Raw genomic sequence first — 12,521 nt, forward strand, 5'->3', positions numbered from 1 at the left:
AATCACAAGGAACTTGTGTAGAATACCAATTCTTTTGTATTAGGAAGGCAGTTTTCAAAATTAAATGGTATTGGTTCATTTGGTTGTTTAATAAATATCTTGCAGATGCCTATCATAAAGCCAAATACCAAACTGACCATTTAAGTTACAGGAATTTGTACGGTCTTGATATTTTACTATTTTAAAGTAACAGTTTACATTTGAGTGCTTACCACAATATGTAATACCAATGAGCTCCCTAGAAATCTAAACATTTATAAAATACACCAGATGCTACTGTCTCATGCCTTGCTTTGCAATCCTGGATTGCTTTCTCCTATGGAGATGATGTAAGAAATATAAGCTAGATATCTCTTCTATGGGATCACCAGCCATGTCTCAACTAACTTTTATCAGTGGAGACTCTCAGTACATACATATTTATTTATTATAAAACTCTTCGGTACTGATCATTAGGTAATTCCGGTAAATGTGGGCACGTAATAATAGTTAAGAATGTCAGCCCCATTTCATTTCAGCTTGATCCACTGCAGGAAAGCACAAATTAGATGAAAGCAATTTCCCCAAGAACAACTCAGTTCCTTGAGATGAGACATAAACTTGGGTGAACAATGATTTGTCACAATTTATTTTTGAGGGTAGTGGTTTAAAAAAAGTGCTAATGTAATCTTTTCAGAATGAATCCTTTTAAAAATGCATTAATTCTCCAGTGAATATAGCTTATAATTAAAAACCTATACATGTAATTTTACTTTTCTAAATTTTTACATATGACCATATATAATAAATATGGAAATCTTAAAATCTTCATTATCTTTAAAATTTGATGGCCTTTAAATCTGAATTTGGATTTGGTGAGTCTGACGGATTATTCTTAGTGACTCTATTGGGTACCACCAATTCAGATTCAACATTGTTTCTGCAAGTCTCAGAAGCATTAAGTTTTGTGAATGGATAGAGGGTATTAACATCCTGGTGGTTTTTCACTACATTGAGATGACCAGAAAACCTGAGTGTGAAAGATCATGGAGAGGAGTGTAAGAAATGGCACTAAAGGTATCACTGACTTCTCTCTATTTACTCAGATTCTGCAGTATACAACAGAAGGAACAAAGCAGGTTGTGTTGCTGCTACTGTTGCAATGACCAAGGATCCTCAGTCTCATCGCCACTGCAGTCCATTGTTTAAGATGTGAGCTTGTTGTTGCTTATTCAGGCAAAAGTCAGAATGCTTATTTGTTTTATGTCTGTTTTTTAATGAGGGTTTGATTAGACAGCAATAAAGACAAAAGTAAATAGGAGAAATGTTTATTAATAGGTCCCTCCATCCCTATCAACCAAAGAAAAGGCATACCTTAAAATATTGTAGTGAAATGTCTAGGGTGTGTCTGTCTGTGTTCTTGCCACCCTTCACCTTTAAGTAGCTTTTCAAAAATATGTTATAAACATGTTGCTTCATCCTTGCCCTTTTAGCCTGTTAATGTCTAATTTAAGTAAAGCAGGATGCAATCCCCAGCAAGTTATCTGTTTCTCCTTTCTTGGACCATGCAAATCAAAACAGTCTTCTTCTAAGGAGGGTAGTGAAAAGTTGTGCCAATTGTGTTCATACTTCAGCTATTCCAACGTCCTTTAGTTTATCTTAAATGAGACATTCTCATCTTTGGGCTTTAATTATTCTGTTTAAAAATAAATTTTAAAAGATACTCTGAAGAGAAACTAAGAAAAAAAACAACAAAATAAAAGATTTACCATAATGCAGGTACATAAATATGAACTAAAAATACTTTTAAATTAAAAATTAATCTTTTTATTTTAAAAATTAATCTAATTAAAATTACAGATTAGGCTGGATAGAATTGATCCATTGCTGAAGCTTAAAAACAAACTAGCTATAAATGTTACTAGTTTTCTACACTGTTGTTACAAGACTTGACTGACATCCGTGATGTACTCTGCAATATTTTTGAAATGATGAAATGTGTGATCCAGAGACTTGAAATATTTCAATACTTGTGTATAGGAATTTTCTTCCATGAACTAGAAATGAAAAAAGTGAGAATGTTTCCTTGCTCAAATCACATTAAGTGGATTCCCTTACATTACTTGCATTCATTTTTAAGATAGTCATAAATGGTTACATAAAATACAGGAATATTATCTGTTGAAGAAGTTGATGGTTTTTATAGTCAATGTATGTATTCAAATGATAAATATTTCTGCATAATCTCTGATCCAACAATACCATTCCATGCCACTCCAAGAATTCTTCCCTCAAAAGTAAAAGCTCCAGGACATAAAGACATGAACCTCTATGTCCATTACCACATTTATTGAAATCATAAAACTGTTTGGAACTTAATAAATGTTTATCAATGGGTTTTGACTGAATGAAATTATGGCTCACTCATAGTACACATTACTGGGCATCTACTAAAGGTAATATGGTAGTGATATATGCTAGATATCATTAATATAATAGAAACACAATGTACTAAAAGTGTTTTGCAACTAAAAATCACTATACATTGTATGGCTTTAAAAAGGAATGAAATGCTGCTACATGCTATAACATGGATAAACTTTGAAAACATTATGTTAAGTGAAAGAAGCCAGACACAAAAGGACAACTATTATATGATTCCACTTATATGAGGTAGTTAGAATAGGCAAATTATAAACCCAGAAAATAGAATAGAGTTAACCAGAGGCTAAGGGGAGGGGAGAAATAAGGGGTTATTGTTTAGTGAGTACAGTTTCTGTTTGGGATAACAAGAAAGGTCTTAAAATGGATAATGGTAATGGTTGCTCAACATTGTGAATGTACTTAATACCAATAAATGATACACTTAAAAATGGTTAAAATGGTAAATTTTACATTATGGGACATTTTACCAAAATAAAAAATAAAAATATACTATAAAATAAAGTACAAATTTACCTCATACTAGGCATACTATGAAGTTTGCATAAAATTGCACTTATTTTAGGAGCTTATATGGTTATTATCATATTTGGGGACATGTAAAGAAAGCAACAGCTTAAGTAGTCCTCTTGAGTTCTTTCTCTCCATCTTTCCAACCTGGTGTTTTCTAGATTAATGGTTTTGTCATGCCTCTCTTTGAATACTAGCATCAGTAGGAATGCTAGCTAGTACTGGTTTCCTTAAGTATCAGCTAAAAAGTTTAATGTATTTTTATGCTGGTAATTGTTTTAGAACCTGGGAGGGATGTCATTGTTTTCTTAACTTGCCAAAAGCAAATATAGTACTGTAGACAGCATTACTAGAAAGAAATAGTAACTTTGAAGTAGACATATGTCCATCCTAAGCAAACTGAATATATTTCAAAGCAGACCACACCACTCAACTGCTGGCAATGTTCTTCCACATACTTGGCAGTATACTACTCGAAGTCTGAGAACTGTTTCTTTTTTGTAAAAATGATTTTGATTGGGAAACTCTGAATAAATCCTTTGGAATGTGTAACGTTTAGAGCTCCTTCTGGGATTCCTTTTCCATGAATCAAGGTTCTTTGATTCACTATCCTCCTTGGCACTTGCTTCCTAGTCATCTCAGCAGCCTTTGTGCCAGTGCTAATGAAGAGCTCCCAGTTTAGGTCCTAAAGCAGGGAGAACAATAAAAGGAGAACCTCATTTCAAGTACCAGAAATGTCTGGGCTATAAAGGACACACATATTGTCAAAGTAAGCCCAGAGTGGGGTGACATCACCAAGGTCATTCCTGGCTCCACGTCCCCCACAGGAGGAACACCTAACAATTATTTGGAAACAGGACACTATTTGAGAGAATCCTAGAACATGGAGGTGAGGCTGAAGCACCCCCGTGCACCACAGAGACTAAGACAGACTGCATTAGAAGGGTGAGAAAAGGAGCTACACGTTGACCACACTGCCCCTCCCCCAAGCCAGTGGGGCACCATGGGTGAGGTCTCCCCTGAACCTCTGGTTCCTCCAGTAGGAGAAGAGAACTGGGGGACAGCAAGCACCACCACTAGCATTGGGGTTGCTTTGTGGGAGCCACTGCTCTAACCTGCTCCACTGGGATTGCAGGGGAATCTGCAGGGTTTGACCACTAAAAGTTGGACTGTGATGAAGGGGGAAGGGGCATGCAACAGCCAGCACATGGATTGCGACCGATGGAATTCATACCTGCAGTGCCCAAGTAGTGATCACAACTGGCACCTTTGCTTATCTACAGAGCCAGGTTGGTGGGACACTACAACCGGGGAACTCAGCAGGGTACAGATCCACCTGATACGCATCTGGCCCTTGAACCTGGTTTGCCCATACCCAGGGAAAGAGCAGAGTCACAGCCCACCCACTGTGGAGAGTGTCTTCTGGCCATCTGACCAAAAGCGCTGGCAATAAATCCTGGAAGCCATTTGGCCCAGTCGTGCTCCAGCCAAGAGGCAGGCAGCCAGAGCTCATCACTGGCTCTGGTACAAAGCAGAGCCAGTATCAGGTGTGGAGGGATCCTGTACCATGCACAGGCAGGGAGATTAATTCATATCCAAGGCTGAGAGGAGCTCCCAGCTCCTCCCAACTGGGGAGCCTGTTTGAGAAATTAAGAGTCGCCTGGAGTGGTCCCTCCTCATCCCACCCAGGCAAAGGAACTGGGACTAGCCCCATCCCATCTGCTGTGGAGAGTGTCTTCCTGGCCCATCTAACTAGAAGGATTGGTGACAAATCCTAGAAATTGTGTGGCCCAGTAGTGCTCAAGCCTAGAGAAGGGTAGACAGAGCTGATAGTCTGCAAAGCAAAGCCAGTGGCCTTGTTCAGCCACAGAACGTGGAGTGTGGATCAGCTTGAGTTAAGACAACAAAGAGTTTTACTGGCTTTAGAGTTGCTTCTCCTGCTGCACCCAGGCAGGAAATCTAATTCATAGCCCTACTCATCGCTGAATACAGCCTTCAGCACGTCCAACTGGGGAACCTAACCAGAGAACATGGGAAGCTGTACAGCCCATTAAACAGCCCTAGATACAGTGGCACTTGAACAGACAGCACAGCCTGTGGCCTCCCCCTTCTGCAGGGCAAAACCAGTGCCCTCACCTGACCAGGGAATTAAGTGCACACTCTGGCCTGATTTGGGTTCCCAAACAATGAACTATACAGGCTCTGGGTCCTGTCCAGAGCCAGGTCCTATACAAGCTCTGATTCTCTGCCAGAAAACTAATTCATAGCCCCATGTACTACTACTACTGAATATAATACCCAGTTAAGTCTGGAGGAAGAGCCCAATTATTCAGATATGCAGATACCAATGTAAGGAATCAAGGATCACAAAAATTAGGCAAATAGGACACCACCAAAGGAAAGTAATAAAACTCCAATAACTGACCTTAAAAAAATGAAGATCTGGGCTTCCCTGGTGGCGCAGTGGTTGAGAGTCCGCCTGCCGATGCAGGGGATGCGGGTTCGTGCCCCGGTCCAGGAGGATCCCACATGCCGCAGAGCAGGCTGGGCCCATGAGCCATGGCTGCTGAGCCTGCACGTCCGGAGCCTGTGCTCCACAACGGGAGAGGCCACAACAGTGAGAGGCCCACACACCACAAAAAAAAAAAAAGAATATCTATGAACTGTCAAAGAATTCAGAATAATCCTCCTAAGGAAGTTTAGTGAACTACAAGAAAACACAGACAGCTAAGTGAAATTAGGAAAACAATGCTTGAACAAGACAAGAAGTTTGACAAGGAAGTAGCAACATCAAAGAAACAGGAACACTAGATTTTAAAAATACAATAACTGAACTGAAGAATTCAATAGAAAGTTTCAAAGGTAGATTCGACCATGCAGAAGAAAGAATCAGGAAACTGGAGGACAGGACTTTAGAAATTACCCAGTGAAAGGAACAAAAAGGAAAAGAATAAAAAGAGTGAAGAAAGCCTATGGAAATTATGGGACACAATAAAGTAAACAATGTTCATGTATGGGAATCCCAGAAGAAGAAAAGAGAGAGAGAAAGGGAAAAAAAGTATATTTAAAGCAATAGTGGATGAAACCTTCCCAAACCTAGGATGAGAAATGGACATCCATATCCATGAAGTCCAAACAAGCCCAAATAGTTTGAACTCAAATAGGGCTACTCTGAGACACATTGCAATTAAATCATCAAAAGTCAAAAACAAAGAAAGAATTTTAAGACCAGCAAGAGAAAAGAGAGAAGTTACATACAAGGGAACCCTGGGATAATTGGATATTCACATGTAAAAGAATGAAATTGGACCAATATCTTATACCACTCACAAACTAACTTGAATTGGATTAAAGACTCAAATGTAAGACCTGAAACTATGCAACTGCCAGAAGAAAACATAGGAATAAAGCTCATTACATGGGTTTGGTAATGACTTTTTGGATATGACACTGAAAACACAAACGACAAAATAAAAAATAAACAAATGGAACTACATCAAACTAAAAAGCTTCTGCACAGCAAACAAAAGCAAAAACAAATCAACAAAGTGATTGAAAAGACAACCTATAGAATGCAAAAAACATATTTGTAAACCATATATCTGATAAGGGTTACTATCCAAAATAAATTAAAAATTCATACAAATCAATAGCAAAAAAGAAAATTACCCAATTAAAAAAATGAGCAAAGGACCCGAATAGACATTCCTCCAAAGAAGACACACGAAAAGCCAACAGGTACATGAAAAGATGCTCAATACCACTAGTCATTAGGGAAATGCACATTAAAACCACATTGAGATATTACCTCACACCTGTTAGAACAGTCATCCTCAAAAGTGTCAAGAGATAACAAATGCTCGTGAGGCTGTGGAGAAAAGGGAAGCCTTGTGCTGTTGGTGGGATTGTAGATTGGTAAAGCCAGTATGGAAAACAGTATGGAGGATCCTCAAAAATTAAGACTAGAACTACATATATCTAGCAACTCCACTTCTGGGAATATATCCAAAGAAAATGAAAACACTAACTCAAAAAGATATCTGCACCCCCATGTTCATAGCAGCATTATTTATAATAGCCAAGACATGGAAACAATCTAAGTGCCCATTGATGGACAAATGGGTAAAGAGGTTGTTTTATATATTTATAGATATATACGTATTATATGTATATACACACACACACACTGAAATATTATTCATCTGTAAGAAAACAAAGAAATGCTACCATTTGAGACAACAGAAATGGACCTTGAAGGCTTTATGCTAAGTTAAATAAGTCAGAGAAAGAAAGGCAAACACTATATGATCTCACTTATATGTGGAACCTAAAGAAAAAGAAAACAATCAGAAAAAGAGATCAGACCTGTGGTTACAGGAGACAGAGGGTCAGGGGAGGGGAAATTGGAGGAAGACGGTCAAAGGTACAAGCTTCCAATTGTAAGATAAATACATACTATGGACATAATGTACAACATGATGACTATAGCTAACACTGATGTGTGATATATAGAAACATCGTTAAGAATAAATTCTAAGCATTCTCTTCACAGGAAAGTATTATTTGATCTCATTTATATAAATTTGTGTGTTTGTGTGAGAGAGAAGGACAGAATACAAAAATGCAAAAAGAAAAGTTGTAAAGTACGAAGCTGCTTAGGTTTATATCTCAACTATAACAGATAACAATTTGTTTAATTTTAATAGGTACAAAAATAAATATTAAGCATAGAACAAGCAAAACGAAAAACTGAGCCCAGCGTAGATGTCCTTAAAGCATTTGCAAAGGAGGGCTTTATTAGGTCCACGAACACCTGCAATTACAGGCAAAATTCTATGTGTGTGTGTTGTGTATGTACTTGGGGAGTGGACGCATAGCCTTTATTGAATTATTAAAGGGGATGTTAAGACCCAAAAGTTTAAAAAGCACTGGAAAGCCTGACCACAAAACCATTTTAAACTACTCTGATTATGTTTTTATAGTTTTCCTTCACTCGTTAACACTTCAAAGAACAGCATGTGAATGTGGAAAGAATCTCTGCCATTTAGGTAAGATCTCTGAGTCTCAGTGTAAAATTAGCATATAGTAGAAGGATGAAATTATACACCATAGATGAAAGTACCTAGCAGAGCGCTTTAAGACTAGTACTTATTTACGCAAGACATCTTCCCCTGCTTACTTGTTTTCCGTAGAATGAAAGCATACTGAAAGCTGGTACAATGTCTTCTTTAAAGTTTTCTTTTGTAATGCTTACTATGCTTTTTGATACGGATGAGCCAATATCCACTTAAGGGCATGTAAGCTCACAATAACTTTTGTTGAATATAACTGTTTGAATGTACTTTCACTATATTATTATATAGGGATTTTAAACTAAAATGTACCTGCACACACTATTTAGAGCCTAACTTGGATATTAGAGTAGGTGGATATACACCCCTGGAAAATAATAGCTAATTTCTTCACTAAAATCAAATTGCTGAACGTCTACTTTGCATATACATAGCTGGGCACTGTATTATGAGTTTCAGGTGATAAAAAGTTGTTAGTCAAAGACTCTGCTCCCTAGGGTTATTTTACAACAGCAAATCATGTTCAAACTAAAGGATAGACCAAAATAGAAAGTGCCACAGGCATTTAGACAAGGGAGAAACACATCTGAAATGAGAAGGAAGGTGGGTATGGGGAAGGGTTCATGGAAGAGGCAGTGTATGCTGTGAGCAAGGTTTCAACGTGTAGCAGGGTGAGTGAAAGGAACAAATGAAGACATATAGTCGTGATATCATGAGGCACAAACTAGAAATAAACAGCACTTGTTCTAGGCTGGTCATGAGGTAATTTAAGGGGATTAGTGAGAAACTAGATAAAGAGATATCTCTTTATGTATTACTTATTAATAATACTTTTGAACACAAGTATTTAATTTTTAAAAAAAGAACAGTATAGGGATAGGAGACTAGGAGGTACAAACTATTATTATAAAATGAGCTATAAGGATATACTGCATAGCACAGAAAATATAGCCAATATTTTATAACTATAAATGGAGTATAACCTTTAAGAATTGTGAGTCACTATATTTTACACCTGTAACTTATATAATATTACACATCAACTATACTTCAATTAAAAATGCTATTTTAGTGAATAAAACACTAAGCAGTAAAATTTTTAAAAAAGAACTTAGAAGAGAACTTAAAAATAAAGGCATAAAGAGCAGGTTGAAACAGCGCAGAAATCTGGCAATTAAGAGGCCATTGATAACTTTCAAAATAGCACTTTTTCTACCCATTCTCAGTGGAGGCAAAGCCTTATGAATCCTACTATTTCTTTTTCTGTTTTTCAAAATCTCAGGATAAGTCTATTTCAATTGTAGCTAATGGCAGTAATGCAGCACCAGAAAATGCCTTTTGTAAAGAGAGGGCAACTTTGTGAATCCTAAGTGGGTACTCAAGTCTTAAATTACTGATAACACTGACCACCCACCAGACTACATGTTTTTTTTTTTACGTGATTGGAAAGCAGATTGATTTCAATTCTATCTTGTCATATCTACAAAAAAGTTCCTACAGTTCATTTAGCAACTAATAGAATACATCCTTCTATTTGGTATTACTCCTCCTTAACACGGGGCAATTAATTTTTCCTTTCTCTGGGAAACGTTTTTAACAAAGGAAATAGAGTCATAAATTAGTTTCGGTTAGGAAATCATACAACTATTTCTACCTAGGGCTTTGAATTTAGAAACTTTCCTCAGAAATTGTTTAAATATAACGAAGTCCAAATTCAGAAATACCTTAAATTTAATTATCTTAGTTGCACTAAAATAACAAATTCTATTTTCTATCTTGTTTTCTTTCTTCCCCAGAAGGCTTCTCCAACCCTAATCCATAACTTAATGCATTCATCTCACCTATACAATCACTGGCAGGTATGATGCCGGCTTTGGCGGCTCCAGTCAACTAATCCTGACCCATTTCTTGCCAAAGAGCTCAGTTTCTTCAGAAACCAAGTAACAGACATTTCAATTTCTAACCATCATTAGCATATTTTCATGTACTAATACTCAACATAAAAACACCTTTCAAAATTACAGAAATTTTTACTGTACTTAAGATCAATTGCACTAACCTGTATTTCATAAACCTTGGGCTACTTTCTAAAAAATGAATTATTATTTTAATATGTTTTTCACTTATTATTCAGAATAATTATTCATATAATTAAATATTTTACAATTAGGTAAGAAAGGTGGAAAATAGTTTTGCTATTCTTGTTCTTTGTTCTCTCTTCTAGTTGGTGTGCCTGAGTCAAAAATTTAGAATATTGAAAATTTACTATTTCAAACCCAAACCACATTTAAAGATAATAATAACAACCAGCCAAAACAATATCGGTCCAGAGGTTTGCATGGTCCGGGGAACAGTTCTCTGAGGGGGCCATTTGGAGTGGGATTTGCCCACCCCCCTCCACTCCTTCTGCCTCATATACTGAAGATAGAGACAAAGAAACCAACTCAACTCTTTCCAAAGTGTATCTATAAATAGAGAATTTGTAATCAGAAAAACAATAACGATATATAATAGAAGTAACATGATTTTTCAGAACCAGTATCTTGTTCTAAAGCAATATTTAAAAAAAGAAGGTAAGAAGGTTAGCTATAAACCCTGGACCTCTTTTTCATTGGTCTCCTATTTTAATTTGTTAAAATAAAACCCATGGCCTTTTGAGTCAAACTGTCTCTTTAATTTCAGATTTAAAGATAACAAATCACTTTTTAAATGGAATATTGGCACACAGACACCACACAGTCTGGCTTATTGCAACTGTTCTCTGTTGGTGAAGTGGCACATTTGTAATCCCCACCATAGCAATCTTCACCATTTCACAGAATATCATTCAATTGTACATCCCTAGGTGAGCAACAAGAATGGGCACTTGAGCTCAGCAGCAAAGCGTTTGTGGGGAAATCCTAGGTCAGAACCTCCAAAAGGGGAGACTAACTTGAGGATGCCCAAATAACCTGAGGTTTACCTTGCCCACCTCCCCTGGCTTTCTGACTGCCTGTGGGAAAAGCCTCTCTGGAATCTCTTTTGAGGTTATTGGGGGAATCCTAGGACAAACACACTGCTTGCTTTTGCAGGAGGACTTGCCCCATACCCTACCCAGCTAGGTGTCTCACAACCTAGCTGGACTAAAAAAGCTTCAAGAAAAACGGGACAGACTGACATTTGCATTTCTACTTCCACCTATTCTTATGCACGTGGAGCAAAATATGTAGGTATAGCCCTCTTTCTCACACCCCAACAGATTCTGCTGTCCTCGAAACCCATCTGGTAGCTGCAGTGACTACAATGAAGGGAGTTATCGGAAACCATGTTGGTACTGGGTTTAAAGGATTTTTCATGCCATGTATTTTGGGGAAGGACACAGATAATAGTCCAAACATGGTATAAGGCAATGTCCTTTCTGGGTCCTTGAAAAATCAGTCACGGAACAGAGGTGGTGGACAGGAGCTGACAAGAGCTGGCTTGTTAATGAGCACAGCATCCCCAGGGTAGGGGGGTGGGGGAATCAATGAAATGAGTGACAAGAGAAGATGGTAAATGAAGGGAGAAGTGGGGACAAGTGCTGCTCAACCCAAGCTGAACTCCAGGAGGTAAGTTTCTCCTCTAATTTGAGATTCTTTCTAAAGGTTCAGTATTGAAGTGGGTGTTTGACGTTGAAATGTGCAGACCCATTCTAATAACTGGAAAGGGAGAAGACTGAGGAAGGCAAAAGGAGAGGGAAGATTTCCGATTACTTCTCTAGGCTGCTGACAAGAACCTGCTGCTCGCAAACCAGAAATTAACCAAGCGAAGGTTGAAGGTAGCAACGTAAAAGTGAAACTCAAATTATTTTCCATTCTGAATCCTCTTCAATATCGAAGCGAGTGTGGCACAGCAATGGTTGATTATCTTAAGATTACAGAGGCTGACCGCCTTCTTTGTTTGCCCAGTAACACCGCTCCTCCAATCATCTCAAGCACTTGGCTGATTAATATTTCAATTCCAGTTGCTGCTCCTTTTCCCATTGCAGAAGGTGGCAGGGATATTCCCCTTCTTCCCTCTGTATTACAAACCCCATTACTAACCAAGCAGAAAGCACCGCGCAGTGTGGCCGAGGCTAATAATAGCCGGGCTGCTTACCTTCTCCGGAGGGATCGAATCAGCGCATGTCCCCGCGCCGGCTGCCCCGGGGCCGCAGTGCCGCCGCGCCGGGTCTGTGCTTGGTCAGTTCGGCCGGCCCCCACCCCACCTGCCAGCTGCAGCAGCTGCTCCCGCCGCTCCCGCCGCCGAGCTCCGGCCACAGGAAGTCATCCCCCGCGCCGGGCCGGATCGCCACATTCCGCGCCAGCCGCGGGGGGAGAGGGGCCTCTCCCTGCTGCGGGGACCGGCTCCTGGAAACTGCACTCAAAGATCGCTACCCTTCCCGGTTGTAGGGTTATTTTCTAGGAATGCTTTTACAGAAGAAGTGTCGCCGGCTGGTGGACCGAGAGAGAAGAGCCAGAGTGACTTTCTCTGCAGAGCGCCTTACCTCTGAGCGCTCCC

At 38.8% G+C, this 12,521-nt stretch overlaps 1 long non-coding RNA gene across 1 annotated transcript; it reads right to left on the reverse strand.

Moving 5' to 3' along the window:
• Window positions 1-2,745: 2,745 nt before the first annotated feature.
• On the reverse strand, window positions 2,746-12,291 carry LOC309797666. The gene is made up of 3 exons (XR_014292770.1): window positions 12,120-12,291; window positions 5,357-5,518; window positions 2,746-3,616 (listed from the first exon to the last, which is right to left on the reverse strand). It is a non-coding gene; the product is annotated as an uncharacterized lncRNA (long non-coding RNA).
• Window positions 12,292-12,521: the final 230 nt, after the last annotated feature.

This window comes from Mesoplodon mirus (genome assembly GCF_964341445.2).
Source record: "Mesoplodon mirus genome assembly, contig: HAP1_SCAFFOLD_846, whole genome shotgun sequence".
In the NCBI taxonomy this organism is placed as follows: Eukaryota; Metazoa; Chordata; class Mammalia; order Artiodactyla; family Ziphiidae; genus Mesoplodon; species Mesoplodon mirus.